At 48.0% G+C, this 24,786-nt stretch overlaps 1 protein-coding gene across 6 annotated transcripts in view; it reads right to left on the bottom strand.

The window, feature by feature from the left end:
* DRD2 (dopamine receptor D2) overlaps positions 1-24,786 on the bottom strand; it is a 68,631-nt gene that overhangs the window by 17,106 nt on the left and 26,739 nt on the right. The window lies entirely within an intron of this gene.

Below are 24,786 nucleotides of genomic sequence, written 5' to 3' on the forward strand. Positions count from 1 at the left end.
TCTAAGGTAATGAAGCATATGTCGTATTGATGCTGTATTCTGCAAAGCCAACTGGGTTCTCTTCCCATTTGGAGCCCACTGCGGGAGGCCTGCATGTATGCATTGATCAGGCGCCCGGGGCTGCTTCTGACATTCATTTACTCAATCAACATCTATTGAACCTGCTGGGCACAAAGCACTGTGCAAAGCAGTGTCAGGGGCCTGAGGCGTGTGAGGCAAACTCACTGCCCCCATCTTGATCATCGCTGTCTGCTCCTCCCCCCACTCCCTGCTGCTAATGATAACATCATTAGGCTGAGAATACTGAAAATCAGAATGCCTCTCCCTCTACAGGGGATCACAATTCCTCATCAACAGGGGAACAAGGCCTGATGGAGAACGAGTGCATTCCATTAACAGAATTAGGCTTCAGAGGGTGGATAATAAGAAACTTCTGTGAGTTAAAAAGAACATGTTGTAGCCCAATGTAAAGAAACTAAGAACTTTGAAAAAAGATTTGACGAAATCCTAACGAGAATAGACAATTTAGAGAGGAATATAAGTGAATTAACGGAACTGAAGAATACAATACAAGAACTCCAAGAAGTATGCACAGGTTTAAACACTCGAATTGATCAAGCAGAAGAAAGGATATCAGAGGTCGCAGACCAACTTAATGAAATGAAATGAGAAGACAAGATTAGAGAAGAAAAAGTAAAAAGGAATGAGCAAAGTCTCCAAGAAATATGGGACTATGTGAAAAGACCTAATTTACATTTGATAGGTGTACCTGAATGTCATGAAGAGAATGAATCCAAGCTGGAAAATATTTTTCAGGATATTATTCAGGAAAACTTTCCTAACCTAGTAAGGCAGGATGATACTCATCTCCAAGTAATACAGAGAACACCACAAAGATACTCCTCAAGTAGAGCAACCCCGAGACACATAATTGTTAGATTCACCAGGGTTGAAATAAAGGAGAAAATTCTAAGGGCAGCCAGAGAGAAAGGTCAGGTTACCCATAAAGGGAAGCCTGTCAGACTCACAGCAGATCTCTCAGCAGAAACCCTACAAGCTAGAAGAGAGTGGGTGTTAATATTCAATATCCTCAAAGAAAAGAATTTTCAACCCAGAATCTCATATCCAGCCAAACTAAGCTTTATAAATGAAGGAAAAATGAAATTTTTCACGAACAAGCAAGCACTCAGAGATTGCATCACCACCAGGCCTGCTTTACAAGAGCTTCTGAAAGAAGCACTACACACAAAAAGGAACAACCAGTATCAGTCATCCCAAAAACTTACCAAAAGATAAAGAGTATCTCCATAATGAAGAATTTATATCAACTAATAGGCAAAATAGCCAGCCAGCATTAAATGACAATATTAAACTCACAAATATCAATATTAATCCTGAATTTAAATGGATTAAATGCCCCAATCAAAGACACAGACACGCAAACTGAATAAAAAGTCAAAACACGTCGGCACTCTGTATCCAGATCCATCTCATAAGCGAGGACACAACAAAGACTCAAAACAAAAAGTTGGAGGAAGACTCACCAATCAAATGGAGAGGAAAGAAAAACAAAACAAACAAACAAAAAAACAGGAGTTGTAACTTTCGTCTCTGACAAAATAGACTGCAATAGTAACAAAGACTAAAAGAAACAAAGAAGGACATTACATAATGATGAAAGGATCAATGCAACGACAGGAGTCAATGATCATAAATATATATGTACCCAGTATAGGGGCACCCAGATATATAAGACAAGTTTTCAATGACTTATAAAGAGACTTGGACTCGCACACTAATAGCAGGAGACTTTGACACCACATTGTTAATATTCAATGGATCAACGAGACAGAAAACTAACAGAGACATTTATGATTTGAACTCAGACCTGGAACAAGTAAACTCAGTGAATATTTATAGAATTCTTCACCCCAGGTCCACAGAACATACTTTTTTTTAGTATTACATTACACCTATTTTGAAAGTGACCACATAAATGGAATCAAATCACTCTTCAGCACTTGCACAGCATTTCCCAGATTTAAATGAAATATTGGTTGGCAGTTTGTTTGTTATTTTTTTTCCTTATTCCTTCCTGTCTCCGCTGTTAAGCACAATTATTGGCATAAAAGAGGTTTTTAATACCTATTTCTAGATTGCATTCCAGCCTGGGCAATAGAGCAAGACTCCTGTTCTCTCTTCCCCTTTTCTCTTTCTCTTTCTGTCTTTAAAAAAAAAAAAAAAAAAAGATAACATCATATACCTGTAAAGGGTTTGATAGTTTGCTAAGTTTTTTGGATATACAGTCTCATTTATCCTCAAAACAACCCTTGGAGGCTTTTTTTTTTTTTAGATGAAGTCGTGCTCTCTCACCAGGGCTGGAGTGCAGTGGCACAATCTTGGCTCACTGCAACCACTACCTCCAGGGTTCAAACGATTCTCCTGCCTCAGCCTCCTGAGTAGCTGGGATTACAGGCGCCTACAACCACGCCCAGCTAATTTTTGTATTTTCAGTAGAGACAGGGTTTCACCATGTTGGCCAGATGGTCTCCATCTCTTGACCTTGATATCTGCCCACCTCAGCCTCCCAAAGTGCTGGGATTGCAGGCATGAGCCACTGCACCTGGCCCTCGGTGACTTTAAATTATTATCCCTGTCTACGGCCATACCACCTGAAACATGCCTGATGTCTAATTATTACCCCCAGTTTACAAATGAGAAAGGGATTTGGAAAACTCTTCCCTTCACTTCCCTTCTCCCTGCTTTCCTGGTCCCTGTACATCCTTCAAAGCAAGCCTTGCCTAGAATCCTCGTGCCCTAGAATCTGCCCATGTCCTCCTGCCTGAGCCATTGCCCATCCTCCTCAAGGTCCTTCAGCTGTAACACACCCCAGTGCTGCAGGAGACACCACGTTCGTGTCTCTTTTTTCACTGAGGGGTAGACACTGCAAGAGTTACAATCTGTCTGGCTCACTCTTCCTCTCATTCTTGGAATGAACAAATAAAAACCATACTACCTTATTATTTTCCAACTCCTGTCTGGTTTGCAGGCAGTAGGTATTCAACAGATGTTTGCTGAACTGAATCAAAGGCTCTGTTAGTGCAACTGGTAAGAAAACTCCTTTGCACTTGAAAGATACCTGCTAACATAAGCTACCAGATTAACAAGTGATGAAAAAGTAGGCATCCCGAGGGTGCCATGGGTGTTGCATGTTGGGTACTGTTACAGTCTGCACTATGCTCTTCCCCCAATCCACAAAATGTATATGTTGATGACCTAACCCCCAGTACCTCAGAATGCAACTGTATTAGGATATAGGGCCTTGAAAGAGGTGATTATGTTAAAATGAGACCCTTAGGGTGGGCCCTAATCCAATCTGACTGGAGTCCTTATAAGAGAAGCTTTGGACATAAAAGGAGATATCAGGGACGCATGCACAGAAGAGAGACCACGTGGGGGTGCAGCGAGAAGGTGGCCATCTGCTAGCCACCGAGAGGGGCCTTAAGCGAAATCAGCCCTGCTGACACCTTGATCTGGGACTTCCCAGACTCCAGAACTATAAGAATATCAATTTCTGTTGTTTGATCCATCCAGCCTGTGGGATTTTTTACAGGTCTCTTTTTTTTTTTTCTTGAGATGGAGTTTCGCTCTTGTTACCCAGGCTGGAGTGCAATGGCACGATCTCAGCTCACCGCAACCTCCGCCTCCTGGGTTCAGGCAATTCTCCTGCCTCAGCCTCCTGAGTAGCTGGGATTACAGGCACGCGCCACCGTGCCCAGCTAATTTTTTGTATTTTTAGTAGAGACGGGGTTTCACCATGTTGACCAGGATGGTCTTGATCTCTTGACCTTGTGATCCATCTGCCTCAGCCTCCCAAAGTGCTGGGATTTCAGGTGTGAGCCACCATGCCTGGCCGGGATTTAATTTAAAAAAAAAAAATACAGAGTGTCACTTTGCCACCTAGGCTGGAGGGCAGTGGCACAATCATAGCTCACTGCAGCCTCAGGCTCAAATCCTGGTATCAAGTGATCCTACCATCTCAGCCTCCTGAGTAGCTGAACTACAGGCATGTGCCACCATGCCTGGCTAATTTTAAAAATGTTTTGTAGAGATGGGGTCTCACTATGTTGCCCAGGTTGGCCTCACACTCCCATGCACATACCTAGTGCATGAGCCATACCTAGTCTAGGATTTAAAATTATGAGCACAATTTAGATGGCAAATGTGAGCACTGCAGGTCAGGGTTGAGGGTGAGCACTCATTCTCTGGAGTGCTGGTTCCTTCTGCAGGGTGAGGGAGAGTACCTGTACCCAAGTCCTGAGAAAGACCTCATGCATTTGATTTTCTAATCTATTATTTATTTTTGGTTGTTCTTGTTGCTTTTTGTTGCTAATACAAGTGTAGTACATTTATATTATAGAAAAAAAAGGAAAACATGGCAAATGCCTAAGTGCCTGTAAACCTTATCAGTACCTTGGTACACAGCTATCTTTTACACCTAGTGTCAGCCCCGCTTTCTATAGTGTCATCCGTATCCTATCTACTTAGGCCTGGCATCTCTCATAAGCGGAGGCTGCCTGGCTGGCTCTCACCACATAAATATCAAGCTGAGCAGGAATTCAGCCATCAGCAGATCCACTGCCACAGAAGAGGTACTCTAGCATGAGAGGTGCTAGTATAACATTTGAGCTGAGGACTAAAAACCTTGGGTTCAAGTCCTGACACCATCACTTACTAACTTTGGGGCCTCAGCCAGATTATTTGGCTTTCCTGAGCCCAGTGTTCCCACTAACAAAATAGAGATAACAATTGTGAGTATTAAGTCAGATGATGCATGGCCATGCGCCGGACAGGTAAGACCTCGAGAATGGCAACTTTAAAAATCAAACCAAGCAAAAGAATCAAACAAGCAATCCGTCCACAAGGCAATGGCTCGGCGAGATGAAGTGACTGGTGCTGTTCAAATGCCTCCCACTAGGGTCTCAGGTCCTCCTGGGCTCCTCCCATGACTGCCTCTTATGGCCCATCCTGAAAAGTAAGCGGCTGGATGAAGGGAGACGGATATCGAGATGCAACCGCCAACTCCTTGAGAAGAAATAAAGGAAGGAAAAGATGTAGCCTGTCCCTGGGCCCTGGCTGCAGGACAAACCCAAGTGACCCTTGGCATGGGGTAGCAGCTGGCCCAGAAGATCCAGCTCTCCCAGCCCAGCTGCTAGAACTAATGACTGTCATACCGATCACCACATTTCATAGGCTCTAAGACCAAATCGAATGAAGATGCACCACTATTTTATGTACTACTGGGAAAGAAAAAAAAATGCCACCATACCTCAGTACAGCTCCAAGATGTTGTCCATTGTAAAATGCATTCTGATTTCAGAGACATTAATGGTGGGGGCAGGGAGATGTGCATCATAGAATGGATAAAATACAGGGCCTTCCCAGCATTCCTCTGCTGGCATTTTCTCAAGAGGCCTGAGAAAACCTGCTGGTCTCCAGGCTTTCCTGCTGTAGCTCCAGCCCATCCCTGCCTTTTGTCCTCTGCCTCTGGGCTACACAGGTTGTTGTGTTCCAAGGGGCATCCCATGAGAATACACAAGTGAGGAGCTTCTCCATCCTGGCTGGAGCTCCTGTTCATGGCAGGGGAGAAAAGAAAGTTTCCCATTGCTGCTCCAGGTATGCTGGGCTGGTTATTGCTCCAAAGAACCCAGGTGAGTTCTTTGTCTACTCTGGAACTTGAGGAGGGAAAAGGCAAAGCCACACAGCACACAGCACCCTGTATTTGCCATGATGGTCCCAATTTCTTATTCTTTTGTTTAAAAAGAGATTGGCTAAATATGTAACCCAAGGTGCGTTATTCTTACATGTGAATTTTTTTTCAGACCAAGAAAGTCCTACATTATATTTAAAAATCTGTCATCAAAACAAGCATTTTGATTTGGGCTTATGAAAAGATAACCAAGTTGCTCACCACCCTCCAAATGTCATCTCCATCTTTCTCCCAGGTAGCCCCTGTGGCATGCAGAAAAGCCCCAGATCACAGTCACAAAGAACTTGGTGAACATCAAATACATGTTTGGCCCTGTTATGTCCCAGCTCTTACAGACTGAGCTACCTGACTGTCTCCTGGGTGTAGGAAGAATGATCTAACCCTGCAGATGCCAGGTGTCACTCAAGGGCTGGCTGCCTCTCCCCTAAGGAAACTTTCTGTGCAAGAAAGTGGGGACAATTGCCGCTCCTCATCCCACCATCACCAGGCAGATGCTTTCAGACAAGGTTCCATGGGTCCTCTGGGGCCTCCTAGGCTTTTCTTTCTCAGCTGCCCTGGTGGAAGCCAGAAGTACGATAAGACTGCATTTGTGTGGTGGCCTGCAAGCCCTCGGTCATCAAAGAGCCAAAGAACAGCTGCTCCTCGTCTGTCTCCAGGACTCATTGCTCGGCCCTAACTCAGAAGGGCAAAGATCTACAGAAATATCTTTCAAGAGGCATCCGTTCTAGTGCTCAGTACCCCTGCCTATCAGTTAGGTTCGATGTTAGTTCTCTGTAACATCTAGCCCAACTCCAGCCTTCTGTAATAGTGGCTGTCTTCAGCAGCTTCAGAGCAGAACATCCCAACAAGATGTCTAGAACACATCAAGGTGCATAGAAATATCAGCTCAAGTGGATCGTAGAGCCAGGCGTTTCCAACCTCCACAACCTCTGCCATTACCCTATGTGCCTTACAAATGCTGCCATTTTCTGTGTGTGCTCTAATTTGGGAATTAGCTAGCTCTCAAGTTGAGAAGTGCTGGAAAAGCCCAGATACCCGGGACTAAGCTGGCCCACCCAGGCTGTCCCAGGCAGGCCACCCTGCTCAATGCCCACCCACTTCACTGCCCCCCAGAAGAAGAGGAAGGGACAAGGAGTGGGCAGGCCTTCTGGAGTGTAGATGTGGTATGGAGGGGGCTGCTTTTGCAGTCACGCCCAGAAACTGGCAAGCGCCCCAACCTATAAATAGAAACAGCTGCTTTCAAGTGTATTGGAAGAGAATTGTTTAAGGCTCAACAATTCCAGGCTGACACCCAAACCTGACATATTCTCTCAGTACTCTTGGAGTTCTTAGAAGGTGTGGCAACCCTTAGTTCCTAGGCTGATGGAGTAAGATGAAAAGAGTCAATCTGGCTGGACATGGTGGCTCATGCCTGTAATCCCAGCACTTTGGGAGGCCAAGGCGGACAAATCAGGAGGTCAAGAGATTGAGACCATCCTGGCCAACATGGTGAAACCCCGTCTCCACTAAAAATACAAAAAAATTAGCTGGGCAAGGTGGCATACACCTGTAGTCCCAGCTACTTGGGAAGCCGGAGGATTGCTTGAACCTGGGAGGCAAAGATTGCAGTGAGCTGAGATAGTGCCACTGCACTCCAACCTGGAGACAGAGCAAGACTCTGTCTAAAAAAAAAAAAAAAGTTGCTCTGTTAGGACAGTCTAGGATCCAGGAAGAAAGCTGGCAAGTCCAGGGAGAACAGAGGGAATTTTCTCTGATTCTCTTTCTCTCTCTCCCTCCTTCTCCCCTACCACACCTCATTTCTATTTCATCTGGGGCACAGAACTGGAAAGGTGGGGGACAGAAGCCCCTGATGCAGCATAAACCCCACGTGTTTCCTGTGCTTCAGTCTCAGCTTAAAAGTCTTGGTGCTGCCTTCCCTGAAAGTTTGGCACTTGAAGGAATCAAATTGTCTAATTAAAATTTAACAATTCCTTATCAGGCTTGATGGCGGGTGAGACACTGCTGTCTTAAACACATCATTTTTTCCTCTTTTCTGAGATTTGAAGCATTTCAATGAAAAAGTAGAGGGGGAGAAGAAAGCATTTTGCATTTGCATCTCAAAAGCAGCCTATTGGAGTGACTTGAGTTGGATAGGAATTGGGAGTGAGTGGGTAAGAGGCTCCCCTCCAGGACCCTGGTGACATATGCCACCTGCCCCTGCCCCTGCTCCTCCAGGTGAAGGCTAGACCATGACTTGGGGTTGGGCCTTCTTTTAGCATCTTTTGCAACTTCGAAAAGGCAGAGTGGAATGGAAGAGGGAGGAAAGGAGGTGTGCCCATTCCTTCCTATACCCAAGAGAAAAGGAGAGAGTTACTGAATAATATCCTCATGTACTCTGGCCTGGGAGGCAACCTCAGCAGAGGGCAGAGGAAGTGGAGATCTCATTCCCAAAGCCCTAGGCCAGGTGACTGCAGATCTTGGGCTGCAGAGGGTGGGAGTGGATAGACGGACAGGCACAGTCGCTGTCTGGGAGTGCTGGGACTGGGGTATTGAGGGTCTGCGGGGAGGAGGAAAAGGAGTGGGAGGAGAAATGGAGAAGACTGTGGGGACAAAGAAGAGCCTGGAGCAATGAAGGATGGCAACCTCCTGTGTTCACTGGAAATGGCTTTTCCTGCATCCCAGGCCCAGGTGCACGGGGAGGCAGGGTGTGAGGCTGTGGGTCTGGCCCTGGGGTGTGAGATGTGGGTCTGGCCCTGGGGTGTGAGGCTGTGGGTCTGGCCTCATGCCAGCAGTTACTCCTATGGGAAGACATGTGGATTGTTCTTTCCCAGTTAGGGGGAGAAGGTCCTCCCTCCTAAGCCCCTGGACTCTCTCCCCACCCACAGCTCAGCATTGCTGTTGGGAAATAGGTCTGGAGTAGAGACCCAGGCTGGGGGGATACCTGTTAGTGCTAGCCCAAGGAATGGCCTGGAATTCCATTAGGGGGTGGCAGAAGCTGCTGTGGAAGACATTGGGGGAGGCCACACATGAACACACCCATTTGCCATCCCTTATCCCCTGGCAGGGGGAGCCTCCCTGGAACCTGGAGTTCCCCAGAGGCAGTGAGGGAGCAGAGCCCAGGGCCGCGTGGCAGCTCTTGGCTATGTTATCTGCAGGGAACATTGTCTACGTTTCTTTAGATGGCGTGGAACAGCCTGGATAAATCTCTCCACGGGTGCTCTCTGGCTGTGTCTGGCCCTATGCAGCTGGAGCCAGAGAGTAGGTACAATCTCCAGGGCCTTCTGTGGCCCAGCCTGCGGTTAGCCACCTGGGTCACCTGCTCCAAGCCTTGTACCCTGCTCCCTGCAGTTAAAACTGGCCGGCAGTCCCTGGCCTTACCTCCTACCTCACAGCAAAAATAGAAGCTATCCTTAGACACTTGCTCAACTTTCTGTCACCAAATCCATAAACTTACTGGCACAGGCAGCCGCATGTACCCTCCTTCAGTCCTTACCCTAAGCCCCTTCGTGCCACCTGGGCTCAGCATAGCACACCCTGGCTGGCCTCCTCCTCCTTCTCACCCTTCAGGACTATCTTTCCAGCCCCTTCTCCAAGGAAGCCTTCCTGCCACTCCAGTTCAGAGCCCATCCTCTCACTTAATGCTTTCATAACACATGTGCTCCTCCGTGACACCCAGCACAGGTGCAGTGAAGTCAGTATTTGTCTAGTGATTTGTTTGGTGTCCATTCTTCTTACCAAACTGTGCGCAAGGCTCACATGTGTCTTGTCTCTCCTGGTCTTCCCCCTTCCCCAGCACAGGCTTAGCAAAGCACATGTTCCACACATTTTTGAGAGACGTCCATGGAGATAGTATCTCATTCAAATGTGAAGGGGCCAGTTCCTCTGTCTTTTTCTGCCCTGCCATCATTTCTCCTTCCAGATCCTTTCCGTGAGGGGAACAATACCCTCCTCTAAGCTCTCCCCTTGACCCTCTGGGTCCCAGTCACAGTGGTAGCTGGGGTTGGGTGCCAGCTGGTTGGGGCCCATGCAGGGTGTTTCCCAGGTGGGCATCACTGCAGCGCAAAGGCATTATAAGGCATTGGAGAAAGAAGAGGAGGCACACAGATGAAAGTGAGTGTGGGGATGTGGAGAGGTGTAGAGGGGTCATAGACAACGTGCAGTCTGGGGAAAGAAAAGCACAGAGCTGGTGGAGATGGTTTCTGGGCTCCTGGAAGTCCTGGGGTCCCAGGGCTTCAGAGTGTCCAGGTTGGCACCACCCCATGGGAGGGAAGTCACAGCGGGCCAAGGGAGCCATCCTCCCTGTCAGCACCAGCCAGACTACCAAGCATCCACAGGGAGTGAGCTGAGTGCAGCCAAGACTCAGCTGTTTATGGAGCATGAGGTTGGGGCAGGGGTGTTCCCAGGGAGAGGCTGAAGCATGCACAATTCTTTGCCCAGCTATGGAAAGGGCCCCAGGGTGAGACTCTGTCTAGGGGCAGAAGAGACCACAGCTGAGCATGACCAGAGCCTCCTCTCCTCCAGGGCTCTCATCCCAGGCAACCCCACTCTCTGCTTCTTCCCAAGGTGGCCAGGTGGCCCTGGGTATGCCCAGGTTTCCCTGGCAGTGTGGAGTCTCTGAGAGGCCCGAGCACCGGCAGAATTCTAGTTTTCCCAGCCTCACTTCGTTGCAGGCCTCCAGGGTCTGCAGTGAAGTGAGGCAGGGACTGGGTGCAGTGAAGGGGTATCTGCCTGACAACCCCATCCCTGCAGATTTTGATGGCTCCGTAAAAATGTCTCCTCACAAACTGTCAAAGTGTCACAAATTAATTAACTGTTAGCTGGAGTGACTCAGTGTGGGGAGAGGGTTGGGGAGAACGGCTGAGTGATGCTGAGCAGGGTGGTGGTGGTGCTGTTCTCTGCGTGTGCTGCCTTTTGATTAAAAATCCTCACTGCTCCAACACTGTGCAAGGGAAGGGGCAGATCGCTGGGGCAGCTCACGTGCATGGCAGAAGACTGGCGAGAGGGAAGCAGGTGGAGGCGTGGGGCCTGGGGCTCCCTCCCTAAGAAGGGAACAAAGTGGGGAGAATGAAGCCTCTAGAAATTGCCCAGGAGATCTAAATTCAGAATGGAGCCCACGGGCTGGCACTGTATTCCTCCCCACACTCCCCACTTTCCCTTCCTCCTCAATTTCCCCCACACAGAAAAAAAGCTAGGAAGTTGAGCTTGGTTTGCCCCAGGTGCTGTACAGGGTCACCTGAGCCAAGGTCAAATTTAGCTACCAGACTCCAGCCAGCCAGAGCCCAGAGAGGAGGAAGGACTGGGTCTCAGACCAGCCTCCTTGACCTTTACTTTAATTTCAGGAAAGAATTGAGAAAATATGCTCTTGAAAGTCAATTGGGAGAGAAATCCTGAACCTTATTGCTCTAGGAGGAGGAAAAACAATCCTGATTGCTCTGCTTTATTAAAAGACATTCCTGTTCATAAAAATAGAGATAAGGCCCAGTCCAAATAATAGCACGACCCACGATTGCATTGCTGAGAAGCTCCGGAAGCCCTTGTCGCCACGATTCTCATCCTTCGACTCTGGCAGGCTGGCACCAGGGACCTTTCTTTCCCATTTGGCAAAGGCAATGGGAGGCCCTTCTGCAACGGTGAGGGTGGACAGGCAAGACTGGACTCTGGGACTCCCACACAAACACTGTTTTGGTGTCAAGGTTTCAAAGACGACTTAAGGGTAAAACTCTACCACAGGAATGCAATCAGAAAAATCCAGATTGCAGAAAATGCAATCGGACAAACGACGCAGTTTCTTCCAAAAATAAATTGTAAAAAAAAAAGAGAGAGAGAGATGGAATGGGGGAAGCCTCTAGAATAAAAGAAACTTGAAAGTCAGATTCACCAATCGCGATATGTGGGCCTTATCTGGATCCTGATTCAAAGAAACCAGTTTTTTAAAAATCCCTGACATTTATGGGACAATCTAAAATCTAAACACGTTTTTTATGACACTCAGAAATATTGATATTGTGGCACTCCGGTGAACTTTTTCAGAGTCCTTATCCTTTAGAGATATACACTGAAATATTTGCAGATGAAATCGTATGCTGTCTGGGAATTATATGAAAATAGCATGGGGGTAGGGGCACAGATGAAAGAAAATTGGCCATGATTCGCTTGTGGTTAAAGGTGGGTGATGGATACCTTGAGATTCATGATGCTATTCTTTTTGCTTTTGCATATGTTGGAAATTTTCTATAACAAAATGTTTTAAAACATCTAATCTGCTCCTTAACCCTCACGCTGATGCCCATCCCTAAGAAAACAGATGAGTGTAAGCCGGGTTTCAAGGTATGTTTCTGATCAATTCTCTTATTATGAACACCGGCTTCCTTTTCTGCCAGTCTGGCTTCTGGACTGTCCCTCTGTTCTGATCACTCGGTTGCCCTGTCCAGAACAGATGGAGCCCCAGGGGACAAGCCCTGGCCACCCTGTCTATGGCCTGGGATCCTTCCTCAAGACATGACAGCTTTGGCCTAATGGGTCATGTCCTCTCTTTTACAGCAGGTGGTGACTCAGCTGGAGGTTGTGGGGATGGAGGCTGGGGGGCAAAGCCCATTCTAATGACAAATAAAGCAGCTACTGAGCGCCTACTGCATGCCCGGCACTGTGTGAGGTTCCGGGCAACTACTATTGCATTTACTCTGCATAACAGCCCTGTGAGATCAGATGTGATCCCCACACTCAGGCCAAGAAACAGGCACAGGGAGGGTAACTTGCCAAATTCGCCCCAGGTGAGTAGGTTGTGAACACCAGTGGATCCGCCTGCAAAACCCAGACTCTTCCTTAACCAGGAGTTGAGTGTGGATCTAGGGTATGAAGAAGTAAGGTTTTCAGAGTCCTGGGTCTGACAGGCATCTACATGGTTCCTTCATGGGGATGGCCAGGGCCTCACTCCTCCAGGCTGGTAGGTGTCAGGCTGGTATCCACAGAGCCCCCAAAGGCGATTCTCACAGCCCTATAAAGAGGGAAGTTGAGGTCCAGGCCATACCCAAGTGTCCTCAGAATTCTAAGTGCCTTAGGCAACCTCATGTTTTCCAGAAAATGACACTCCTAGCATCTCTGGGACATGGGGCTGCTCTGACAAGGGAGCGCCAAGGAGCACACGGCATGCTGGACTCCAGGTGAGGCCGAGGAGTGTCGGGTAGAGCCAGGGTCCCTCACACTCTCTCAGCTCCCAGGGCTGCCCCTGGGTGCAACTGGCAGGCCAGGCTCCTCCCTAATGCTCCCTTTCATTGCATGGGGTGTGTGTCCACCAAGGGCAGCACTAAGGTCTGCTCACTGTGCTCTGCCTGGTCTTCTGCCACCTCACTCAGAGGAGAGGCAACATGGGCACAGCAGGGAAGAGAGCAGAGAGGCAGTCTCCCCATCCGCCGACAGACTGGAGGGTGTAAACAGAGCCCCAGCTGTCTCTCCTACTCGACGGAAGCAGGTCAGAAGAGCAGTCACAGTGCTGGCCATCGTCCTGAAAACAAGCTGTGTGCCCACTGCTGCTGCATACCACCTCACATCCCGGGACCAACACTGAGGCCTTCCTAAGCAGTGGTGGCCAGGAGACAGAGGAGTCACTTCCTTCTGCCCCCAGAATTGAAGGAGATGTGTCAATGCCTCCTGTTTTTACTGTTATTTTTTATTCAGACAGACAATAGATAGACCTGGATTCCAGGCCCCCTTGCTAGCAGTGTGGCCTTGACAATGACACTGTTCTGGGCCTCAGTCTTCTCATCTGTAACATGGGGGCAATAACCTCCTCCTCATGGGAATAGTTGCAACATTGACTTAGAAAATGTGAATAGGCCAGGTGCGGTGGCTCACACCTATAATCCCAGCACTCTTTGGGAGGCCAAGGCAGGCAGATTGCCTGAGCTCAGGAGTTTGCAACCAGCCTAAGTGACACAGTGAAACCCTGTCTCTACTAAAATACAAAAATAATTAGCCAGGCATGGCAGTGTGTGTTTGTAGTTCCAGGAGAGGCTGAGACAGGAGAATTGCTTGAACTCAGGAGGCAGAGGTTGCAGTGAGCCAAGATCACACCACTGCACTCCAGCCTGGATGACAGAGCAAGGCTCCATCTACAAAAAAAAGAAAGAAAGAAAGAAGAAAAGAAAATGTGAATAAAGGGGCCAGTAAGTGGTAGGTGCTCCGTAAGTGGCAGCTAATGTCATTACAGGGGTCCGATAGCTGCCAAAAAGGAGCTGAGCTGTGCGAGGATCCCAGGCAAAAGATTTAAGCGGGAACGAGGGGCCCAAAGGAAGGAAACTCCTAATTTCTCTGTGGCCTCCAATTTTCTGCATGCTTCAGAGAGATTTCATCCATGCCTACCATGTACTTCCCACTACCCACCCCTGAACTAAAAGCCTTAAAACATCAGGTGACCTTGCAGGTGACCTTGGTTAAAGTCCTCTCGGGTTATGTCATGCAGATTTGCAACAACCTTGAGCCAGAGAAAAGAAGAAGTCCTACCTGGCCCGTAGCCTTCCTGGTATCTAAGGATGCAACAGCTATGAGAGATCTCTGCCCCTGAGGACAGAGGCAGGACAAGCATGAGAGGTGATAGGGCTTGGCAGACTCCGTCAGGTGCCATGCAGTCATCAGCACTGTATTATTATTGTCTAACTGTGTGGATGTCTGACATGCAGAAGGAAAATCCAGTTCCCTTGGATGAGCCACTTCTCTTATTCTCAACTTAATGATGATTTAATGATGAGAGCTGTCAGACCTAATTTCAGAGAGTGATAGATGAATCAAGTAAAATGATATATTCCAAAGTGTCTTGCAAACTCTGAAGTCCTATAAAAATGTGAATGTAGTATATTATTATTGCCTCACTCAGGAGCTGCGCAGTCAGTGGTATGTCTCTGCCATGCACACATTCTTTGGTACTCACTTTGCTCTGCATCGGTCCTTTCTCTCTGATGCATTTGTGATGCTTGATGGGCAGAGCTTATCTTAAATTTGTGTGTATCCTTAGCATCTTATAGGAAGACTACCAGTTTAATAAGTGCTTACTGGATGTTTGTGGTGCTAGAGGAAGCTGACAGTGATGGTGCTGCTTTGAACAGCTCTAAAACAGAATGAGACTGCCTTCTTCGTGGGTTATCATGAAGATTGAACAAGACACATCAAGCCACTAGCCCAGTCTCCAAGTGAGAGAAGGCATTCAGTTGTTCGTATTTTATTGGTAGCTAACGTGGAAAAATATAGAATGACGAATTTTACTTCTGGAGGAAGTCTTAGAGGATATCTAATCTAATCTCTTCATTTTATCAATCAAAAAACTAAGACCAGGCCTGGGCACAGTAGCTCACCCCTGCAATCCCAGCACTTTGAGAGTCTGAGGCAGATGGATCACTTGAGGTCAGGGGTTTGAGACCAGCCTGGCCAACATGGTGAAACCATGTCTCTACTAAAAATAAAAAAATTACCTGGGGTGGTGGTGGATGCCTGTAATCTCAGCTACTCAGGAGGCTGAGGTAGGAGAACGGCACTTTAACTTAGAAGGCAGAGGTTGCAGTGAGCCGAGATCATGCCACTCCAACCTGAGCAGCAGAGGGAAGCTCCGTCTCAAAAAAACAATCAACAACAACAACAACAAAGAAAAACAAACAACAACACAAAACTAAAACTAAGATCAGGAAAGTGAAATGACTCACTCAAGTTCATGGCTGCTTTCAGAACGAGGATCGCAACTAAGGTCTCTGGACAGGTTCCCTGCTTTATCCTACGTGGCTCTCTGTCTGGCTCCCAGAAAGAGCTCGATCCTGGTCACTGCCATCCTGATTACTACATGATCATCATCTGCATCTTCAAAGAAATGAACTTAACTAAGGGAAAATAATTCTGGAGCCTCCATGAGTGCCTCTTCTGAGTCTAACTTAACTTTGTGCAACTTCCGTGTATGCTCGCCCAGATACCTGTCCTCAGCAGAGACAGGCTCCATCGGCATTCAGGAACAAAGCATATGCAGAAAGTCCCACCCAGCCAGTTCTTTTCCTGGCCATAACCTTTTCTTTTAACCTTTCTTTGCAAGGGCTGTTTTCCGAGCACTCCCCATCTTTCTGTCCTCTGGATATTGGTAAAGGCATGCACCAGAGGAATGTGCTCACAGATGACTCCCCCGAAACTTTCAGGGAGAAGCTCAGCACCGCAGGTCCTGTTAGGTTTCTCTGCAAAATACTACTTCCTGAAACTATTTCTTTGGGAGGTTTTCTGTTGCATTCTGCCCCTGGAGCCTGGGAAAAGGGCTGTGCCTTTGGATGTTTTGCTCAACAGCTTGACATGGGCCATGATGAGGATAATGGCAGAGGCAAATAATGCAAATCCCAAGTGCTTCGTTAGAGATGAAGATGAAAGGGCATTCCCAGGCAGGAGAGCCACTCAGCCACAGAGGATGATGGGATGCAACCAGGGACCCTGCTCACACCAGGAACTCTTTGGATAACAAATAGAGACATTTTACTCCAGAGATCCACTTATGAGGGGGCAGAAGAAAGAGAAATGGAGAAGGCACCCCATCGGGGTGAATTTCAGAGGCAGAATATATACATTTCGGTCTTGGGGCTCCTGGGACACACACAGATGAGCTAAGTTTTCTGAGCCTGTCATGGCAAACAACATAATGTTGCTAATCAAACTTCCTGTGCGCCCACCCAATTTGATAAATCAGCCTTTTGATGCACTAAGTGAAGATGAATTAGCAGTAATGAGGCTGTGACAGCTCCCTGAGGCACAGGCTGATAGAGAGAGCTTTGATGGCTGTGGCAAGAAGGAGGAGAAGCTCTTCTCGGGGATCAATTCAAGCTGCCAAGTTTGTGCAAATAACCCTCCGATGGATGCCGAGGTCATCTGAGTACCAGATATTTGCTGTCTTCCTACAATGAGCCATAGACCATAAGCCCCAACTTATGGGCAGACCACAACACGGAATCAATCCATTCTGCTATGTGGGAAATGGAGGCTGGCAATGGCAGCTTGCTAAAACCTTTTCCCTTTGCTGCTAGTCTCCAACAGCCCAGCTACGGAGACTCGGTACTGGCTAGCTAACCCCTTTCGTGCCCAGGGACTGCAAGCTGTAGCCTATGGCCCACATGTAGTTTGCATATAGGATTTCTTGGGCTCATGTAGCATTGTTGAAAAATTGGAAGTTTTTGCCAATATTTACAACTGGACATTTCACGTTAACATACAGATCTCTAGCTTCTTTTACAAGAAGAACAATAAAATCTTGGAAATACTGGGTCAGCATTCTTGCATGGAAACAACAGCTGGGGTCAAGTCCAGATAGTCCCCTCTATACAAGGCATACACCGATTGAAGAAGGCAGGGGAGAGCCTGGCTCATGGGGAACAGGCTGTCTCCACACTCCAAGGACAGAAAAAGAAGCTATGCCTCTACCCATGCTCCCCACATCCTCCGAATATTCTCTCCAGTTGCCCTAGTTTGGAAGTGGCAAGACCCCGAAGCTTTGGCAGAAGCCAAGGCAGAGGTCCCACCCTCCAGTCACTACGTCCAACACCACACATGCTCTCAAGTTTACCACAATCCCCAGCCATCCTTACAGCCTTGCACCCAGCTGGTTTCATTCAGTTTGCATTGACTACCAGGTCTCAGGATGTATCTAGGTTTGTGCCCCCTGTTTTATAATAGTAGCAGGAGTAACTGAATTGCTATTATGTTACTGAGCTACAAAAGCTGTGTCTGTCTGAACGATGCTCTTAGGTCCTCTCACCTAATCCTCCCCATAAAGGGGTGGCAGCAGGAGGAGGAGCACTCTTGTGGCTGAGGAGGCTTGAGGCAACACTGGTGGCTATGGAGCAAAGTATTGATTTTCTAGACCTCTTCACCCCTGCCTGGAGATTTCAGCCCTGTCTCTGGAGGCCCCTGTTTCTGAAGCACAGGCTCCTTTAGGCTCCTTCCTTCCTGGGACACAGTAAACACTAATCTCTCTTCCTAAAGGTTGTATTGGCTTTAGACTGTCTACGATTGATCATCTAATTACATTTGCAGCCCAGGAAGTGCTAATCTCTTCAGTAACTGGGGTGCGTGCCACAGATTGAAACAAAACATTCCATCTTCCTGGCATGAGAAAAATCGAGGTCCGGAGTCTACCGTATGCATCAACTTGATAGGCAGGGCTGCTGGTGACCTGGGAGAGGGGCCTGCCCGTTATCTTTGTGGCTTTCTTCCTTTGTGCAGTGCGGGGCTCCTTGAGGGAAGGCCGGTTCTGCCCACCTCTTTTCTTATCTATAAGTCTAACAAATATGCTAGGGTTTGCATGATGGGGGAAGGGAGGATTCTGGTTCCCTCAGGACCAATGCTAATGACAGTGAACAAGTGGACACAGCTGCCACTGGTCCCCTCAACTTCTATTTCAGAAAACACCAGCATCTCTGTTAAAGGGTTTATTTGTATGCTTGGGTTGTTTGAGAATATGAGCCTCAGTGGTCTCCGCCTCTTGCAAATTTCTTTCTCACCATGGTTTCTATTGCTCATTGAGGCCACCTCCTCCAAGAAGCCTTCTGTGATCTCTTTTTGGGAAAATTATTTATTCCCCTTCAGTTTCATAGCACACTATTGGTTCTTCTTGGCACTTGTGGTACCAAAATCTGCAAGTCTGTCTCTTTCCTATCCTATGCTCTTTAAGAGCAAGGCTTGTATCTTATTCATCATTTGCCCCTGGAGTATCCCGTGCATGTTAGCACAGAGTGGCACTCAGCAGGGACAACTAAATTGAGATGAAAGATACACGTTAGAAACTCTCCAGTGACCCCCCAGGTTACAGGCACACTGGATTAACCATCGCTCTCCAATCACTGTTTTGGGAAAGGATGCTGACAGATGTGAACGGCACACAGTATGTTCCCTGCCAGGACGCTGTGTGCTGTCTGTCCTCCTAGTACACAAGGCAAGCTGTCGGCTCCCAAACCCGTGTACACCAGTTGTTCTTGAAATTGTCATTAGTGTAACTCACTATTTAATTAACAGTGAGATATGGATACCAACTCAAAATACCGATCCATGAAAACTAAGTGGAATGCATTGGGAAAAACTTCGATAAAGAAAAGTCGCCAAAAACAGAAAAAAAAAAAACTAACTAGCTATCTAATATGTGAATGAGATAATAAAAATTCTTAAAATCTAAGAGTCTACACTATATCATTTTGTAAGTTTAAGTCTTTGCTCTGCTTAAAGAGATAAAACTTTAAAAATCTGGAAGTTGTAAGCAAAGTATTATGGATCCACTTGAGCAAATAGGGCAGGCAGGACTCCAGTCAATGACTTTGTTTTTGTCGTTGTTGTTGTTTGTGTTTTTGTTTTTCTTTGTCGCTCTATGGCCCAGGCTGGAGTGCAGTGGTACCATTTCGGCAACTGCCGAAATGCACTACCACACTGGCTAATTTTTATGCTTTTTGGTAGAGACAGGGCTTCACCATGTTGGCCAGGCTGGTCTCGAACTCCTGACCTCCAGTGATCTGCCTGCCTCAACCTCCCAAAGTGCTGGGATTACAGGCATGAGTCACTATGCCTGGCTGGTGAATTTGTACCCAAAATTGACCCAGGATATGAACAGAATGTTTGGTAAATGAACGTACATGAATGCTCTAAGGTAAAATGAAATGATTGAAGTATCATCTTTTAAATGAATTCCCTGTTGAAGAAACATTTTAAATTAGTCAATCCACCATACTGAGTAAGTGGGCTTCTGCTGTACTGATTGGGCAGCCTATCAGTTTTTTCTGTCTATGTGCAGTCTCTAATAGGGCTGTACGTGTTTTGAGGAAATGACATGCCTTATACCTCCATAGCCTGAATGACTGTCCTTTACACTCCATGGACCATCTATAAATGGTGGCTGATGATGACCCTGATTTCTCCTTTATTCACCACACATTTGCTGAGCCCCTATTATATGAAGTACTGATTAGGGACTGGGGGGGTACAATGCTGAACAAGAGAGGCAAGCTCCATTGTCCTCACGGAGGCCACCATCTGGATAGAGGTACTAGCTTGACAGCTGGGGCTCTGATGTGAGCACGAGCCCGACGGGGTAAGCAGGAAAAAGGATGCACATTTTGCCGAGGGGGGTAACGTGGCTACTGCCACACACTACACAGATGAACTTCCTGCCACTCTGGTAGCTGCATGGGATCTTTCACTGCACGGGACAGATTTTTGACAGAAGGAAAGGCTCTGGGAGTCTAGCAAAACTAAGAGAGTCGAAAAATACTATAGCAAGACTGAAAGACTCAGCACCGCACATTGCATCGCAAGTGTGGAAATAGCTCCACATTCTGAAAATACCTGACCAGAACTCTTCAAAAATCCCAAGGTCACGAAAGACAAGGAAAGACTGAGGAGCTGTCACAGACTGCAGGAGACTCAGATGTGACAACGAAACCATGTGGGATCCTGGATTCAATCCTGGGCCAGGAAAAGGACATTAGTGGAAAAACTGGCAAAATGCAAATAAAATCTGTCATTTAGTTATAATATTGAGCCAATGTTATTTTCTTAGTTTTGATCATTACCCTATGGTTATATAAAATGTTCATATTAGGGGAAGCTGAGTGAAGGGTATATGGGAACTCTCTGCACTACTTTTGCTCTCTTCTGCAAGTCTAAAATTATCTCAAATGAAAAATAGGCATTCACACAGGCACCTCCGATTCCCAGGTATCTGTGTGAAGGGGCTGTCCAGGCCTTCCTGAGGCATCATATCCTCCTCCCACCTGCAGGCAAGGATGTAAGAACTTTTTCCAGGCAAATGGGAGGGTCCCCTTCTCCTTCATCCTTGGATGGAGCAAATGTCAAGTATCTATCCCATATGGTGCTGGCCGCAGATGTAAGGGGCAGGAGGCAGAGAAGCAGAAAAGGAGGGAGAGGGGAATTAGTATCTGTCAACTGATCCATTTTTCATAGCCGTCATTTTAAGCACCTACTGTGTCCAGGCACTGCAACACTCCTTATACACATGCTCTCCATGACTCCTCATCAGGTCTCCATTTTTCAGGAGACTCAGGCTCAGAGAACTTCAGAAATTTATCCACAGTACTGGCTGCAGAGTGGCCGAGATAGGACTCTAACAAGCTCAGCCTGTCTCCAGAGCCAGTGCTGGCCACAGAGATGCTGGGAGTGGCTTGGCCTTGGAGGCACTTTCCAGCCACTGTTCTGGAGCATTGCCAGGGGTCTGGGTCTGTGAGTTCCCTGTTTCCCTGGCCCAGGAAGTTTTTCTCTGTGTCGGACCTGCAATTGTCCCCTTGCTTCCTGCCAGACCTCAGTGGCATGTCTCATTCCTCCTGGGACACATGGACTCCACTTCATGCACAGAGAGGGGCTTCAGCTTCCTCTTCCTACCTGCCCCTTTCCAGAAGCCCTGACGACGGATCTGATGCAGTCAGCCCCACCTCCATGGATCCCACCCTGGTTCCCAAAGCACCCTCTTCATCCAAGCTCCTTAGAGTCACATCTGCTGAAAAGACCAGTTTCTTTACCTGGGCACTGAGAGTCAGACACAAGGTTGCTGCCAGAACTGTAGAAAACATAGCAGCAAGCTGGGCGTGGTGGCTCACGCCTGTATCCCAGCACTTTGGGAGGCCGAGGCGGGTGGATCACGAGGTCAAGAGATCGAGACCATCCTGGTCAACATAGTGAAACCCCGTCTCTACTAAAAATACAAAAAATTAGCTGGGCACGGTGGTGCGTGCCTGTAATCCCAGCTACTTAGGAGGCTGAGGCAGGAGAATTGCCTGAACCCAGGAAGCGGAGGTTGCGGTGAGCCGAGATCGCGCCATTGCACTCCAGCCTGGGTAACAAGAGCAAAACTCCGTCTCAAAAAAAAAAAAAAGAAAACATAGCAGCCATAGTAACAGTAGCTCCAGTTCATTGACTTTGCAGTGCACTGGGCACTGTTTTGCACACTGTACACACCTTTGTTCTAATTCTGAAAGCAACCTTAAAAGGTCAACATTGCTAACCCTTTTATCACAGATAATGCCAGTGAGACCAAGGGAGTTTCTTTAATAACCTACAACAGCTAGTAAGTGGCTGTGGAGAATGGAAGACTGGGTTTGTCTAGTTGCAAAATCCCTGTTTCCACCGTGGCAATAAGGCCCCCCTACTAACATTCCGCAAATGAAAGATAGGATCTTTGGAAATAGTTTGCCCATATTACTGCTAAGCCTCATAACAATCCTGTAAAGCCAATCCCATGTCCCCACTATACAATACACGTTGACACAAGCAGTCATGGAAATGAGAAACAGAAGCCCTATAAGAGCACCATTTAGGAACTCGGTGTTGGTGGCGAGTGAGGATGATGCCATCACCGGCAGTAAGGCCTATTCCCTGCGTTTCCAAAGTTGGGGGGAGTCTTCAAGGAACCATCCATGCCATTGCCAGAGGATCTGACGGCTGATATGACAGAATTCCTAACTGGCCACTGGGGGCTTCATCTGCAGTCCTGACTCCTAAGCAAATACTCTCTGGACAAGAAAGGAGCTGCACGAATGCTGAGCAACCATGGGTATGTGTAGATGCCCTCAGGGAACTTGGGGTCTCTAACATATCACAGCCATTGGAAGTCCAAACCTGCCTCACTTCTGCTCCAGCCTCCAAAGATAGCAGCCCCACCCCTCCCCAGGCTTAGGGTGAAGTCAGGAGGCCTGCTGGGCTGCACGGCCATACCCTGTTCCATTGTGCCCGTGTCTGTCCCTGCTGCTGCTGCACTGGAATTGCTCAAGCTCCATCATGTTGTTTTTTTAATCATAAAATCCTCTCCCCACCCCTGCACCTTTCCTGGGTGAGCTCTCTTGGGTTTTTAATTGAATTTTCAGTTTCTGGCACATTCGCCTTGCACAGAATGCTTGGTATGGGTGGATGGAAATGGCTGTGAGAACCAAGACAAGGAAATTTTGACATGATTCAAGGCTTCCATACCACGCTCTGAAAAAAACAAAGAGAAAGAAAGAAAAGAAGGTTTTACATGTTCCAGCACCTGCTGCAGATACGAGCCAACCAGCAAATTCACTACTCACCTTGTATATGAATAAACAAACACACATGGGTTTGATGGGCAACAGAGAAGGCAGGCGGAGCTCTGGGGTGTCATTGTTCCATGAGGCAAGACAGACAGACAAGGGTCACGGTGTGCAGGGACAGAATTCTGACCTGCAGTCAGCATTGGCTTCTGGCCCTTGCTCTGCCTCACATTTCCAACCATGTGACCTCAAGCAAGTGGCTTCCCCTTTCTGGCCTTGGGTGTGCTTTTATAATAAACATGTGCGGCCACACCAGAAGATATCCAAGGCTGCCTCCCACCAGTCCTAAGATTCTAATCTGCCAGGATGCAATCTCCTGCCCCGTCCTAGTTGAGCTGCCAGGAGCCAAAGGAGGGAGCTCAGGGTGCCCAGGCCCTTCCTGCTTGTCAGCAAGGGACAACTGTCTACTGTGGTTACGGCAGGTGTCTGCAGCCGTGATGGAGGTAAGAACCCGCAAAGTGATCCTGAGGTGGCTCTAGAGATGGGTCTGGCAGCAGAGAACGTAATCAGAGGAGCTTCAGGCTAGGAAGTCATCATCACTCTGTGAGATGGAACCAAGAAACAGGGAGTTAGTGAGTCACCAGAGATAATGAGCTCCGAGGCAGGAAGATGCAGGAGTCTAATGATGCTCTTTTCCTGTCCTGATGAGATCTCTGGTCCATAGGCCAGTAGAGCTCCGAAGTCCAGAGGGTAGCCCAGAGCAATGGGTAAGGGACTCTGGCTTCAACCTGGGGCAGCCACTCCTTGGAAGGAACCAGCAGGCAAATGTGATTCCAGCACCCCAGCCCAGCCCAGTGCACAGTGGCTGAAAACCACGCCCCAAGCTCCAGGGGAACTCCCTGGCTATTCTTGGAAACGCAGAGACTCCTGGCTCCCTGTCAGAGCTGCTCCCCACTCTAAAAAGCCCAGGAGTCACTGCCACAATATTTTCCTTCTGAAGGAGGTAGCATCTCAGTAATTGCAACGTGGTGCTCCCTTGACAGCAGCATTAATCACCTGTCTCCATCTCAGCCCCAGCCACGAGAGAGAAACAGGAGGAAGACAGCCAGAGAGCCTGGTGTTGTTCACTGTCCTCATCCAAGGGCATGGGTACAGCACTCTGTTCTGTCTGTTCCTCAGGCTCATTGTCACTTCCCAGAGGGGCCTGTGCTCAGGCCCTCATTCAGGTTCCCTAGAGTGGGAAGGATTGATAAGGAGCCAGGTAGCTCTCCCTGGCCACCTCTGCAGAAGCTGCATCACACCGGGCCTGCGCAGAGGAGACCAGGCCCACAGGCCCAGGCAGGATAGAGGAGATAGGAGGGGTCAGCAGGGGGCCAAATTCAAGAGCCTCTTCCCACCCCTACCTTTAGCCTCCCTTCCTGACCATTCCACACATGTCCACCAAGTCCACCTCCCAAAGCCATGGTTTCAAGCTCATGTCACTGCCTTACTCAAAATATGTTCTATGACTTCCCTGAAGGGGATAGTCAGATTCTTAGCTCTGTGCCTTTGATCTTCGCACATTATCTGCTGGCCCCTCCCGTGGACAGACTAGACTACAGCTGGGGTTGATCCAGTCTGTGACTTTCATACCCCCTTGCTTTGCCTCAGCCTCCTTCGAATGCTGTCATTTCTCCACCTGCTTCCCCATTCACAGCTGTCTAAATCCTGCCAATTCTTCAAGGGGCAAAGCTCACCTCCTAGAAGAGCCTTCCTGGAACCCTCTGAGCTCATCAAGACCTCTTCCTGCTGTGCTCCCATAGAGTCTGACATGGGAGGCTCTGCCAAGGTGACATCGTAAAGGTGAGGCATGTCCCAGACCCCTGGGGGAGGAGGGAACCTGAGATGCCCGAGGAAATTGGGCAGGTGAGACAGGAAATGCTTGGCATTCATGTTTGGACATGTCAAGCCCCTGTGCTACGCAAATGAGCTGGGCACTGCAGATGTCCTTCCAACAGGAACAGACCATGTGAGCTAACGGCAGGC

Source organism: Callithrix jacchus, chromosome 10 (assembly GCF_049354715.1).
Source record: "Callithrix jacchus isolate 240 chromosome 10, calJac240_pri, whole genome shotgun sequence".
NCBI classification, from domain to species: Eukaryota; Metazoa; Chordata; class Mammalia; order Primates; family Cebidae; genus Callithrix; species Callithrix jacchus.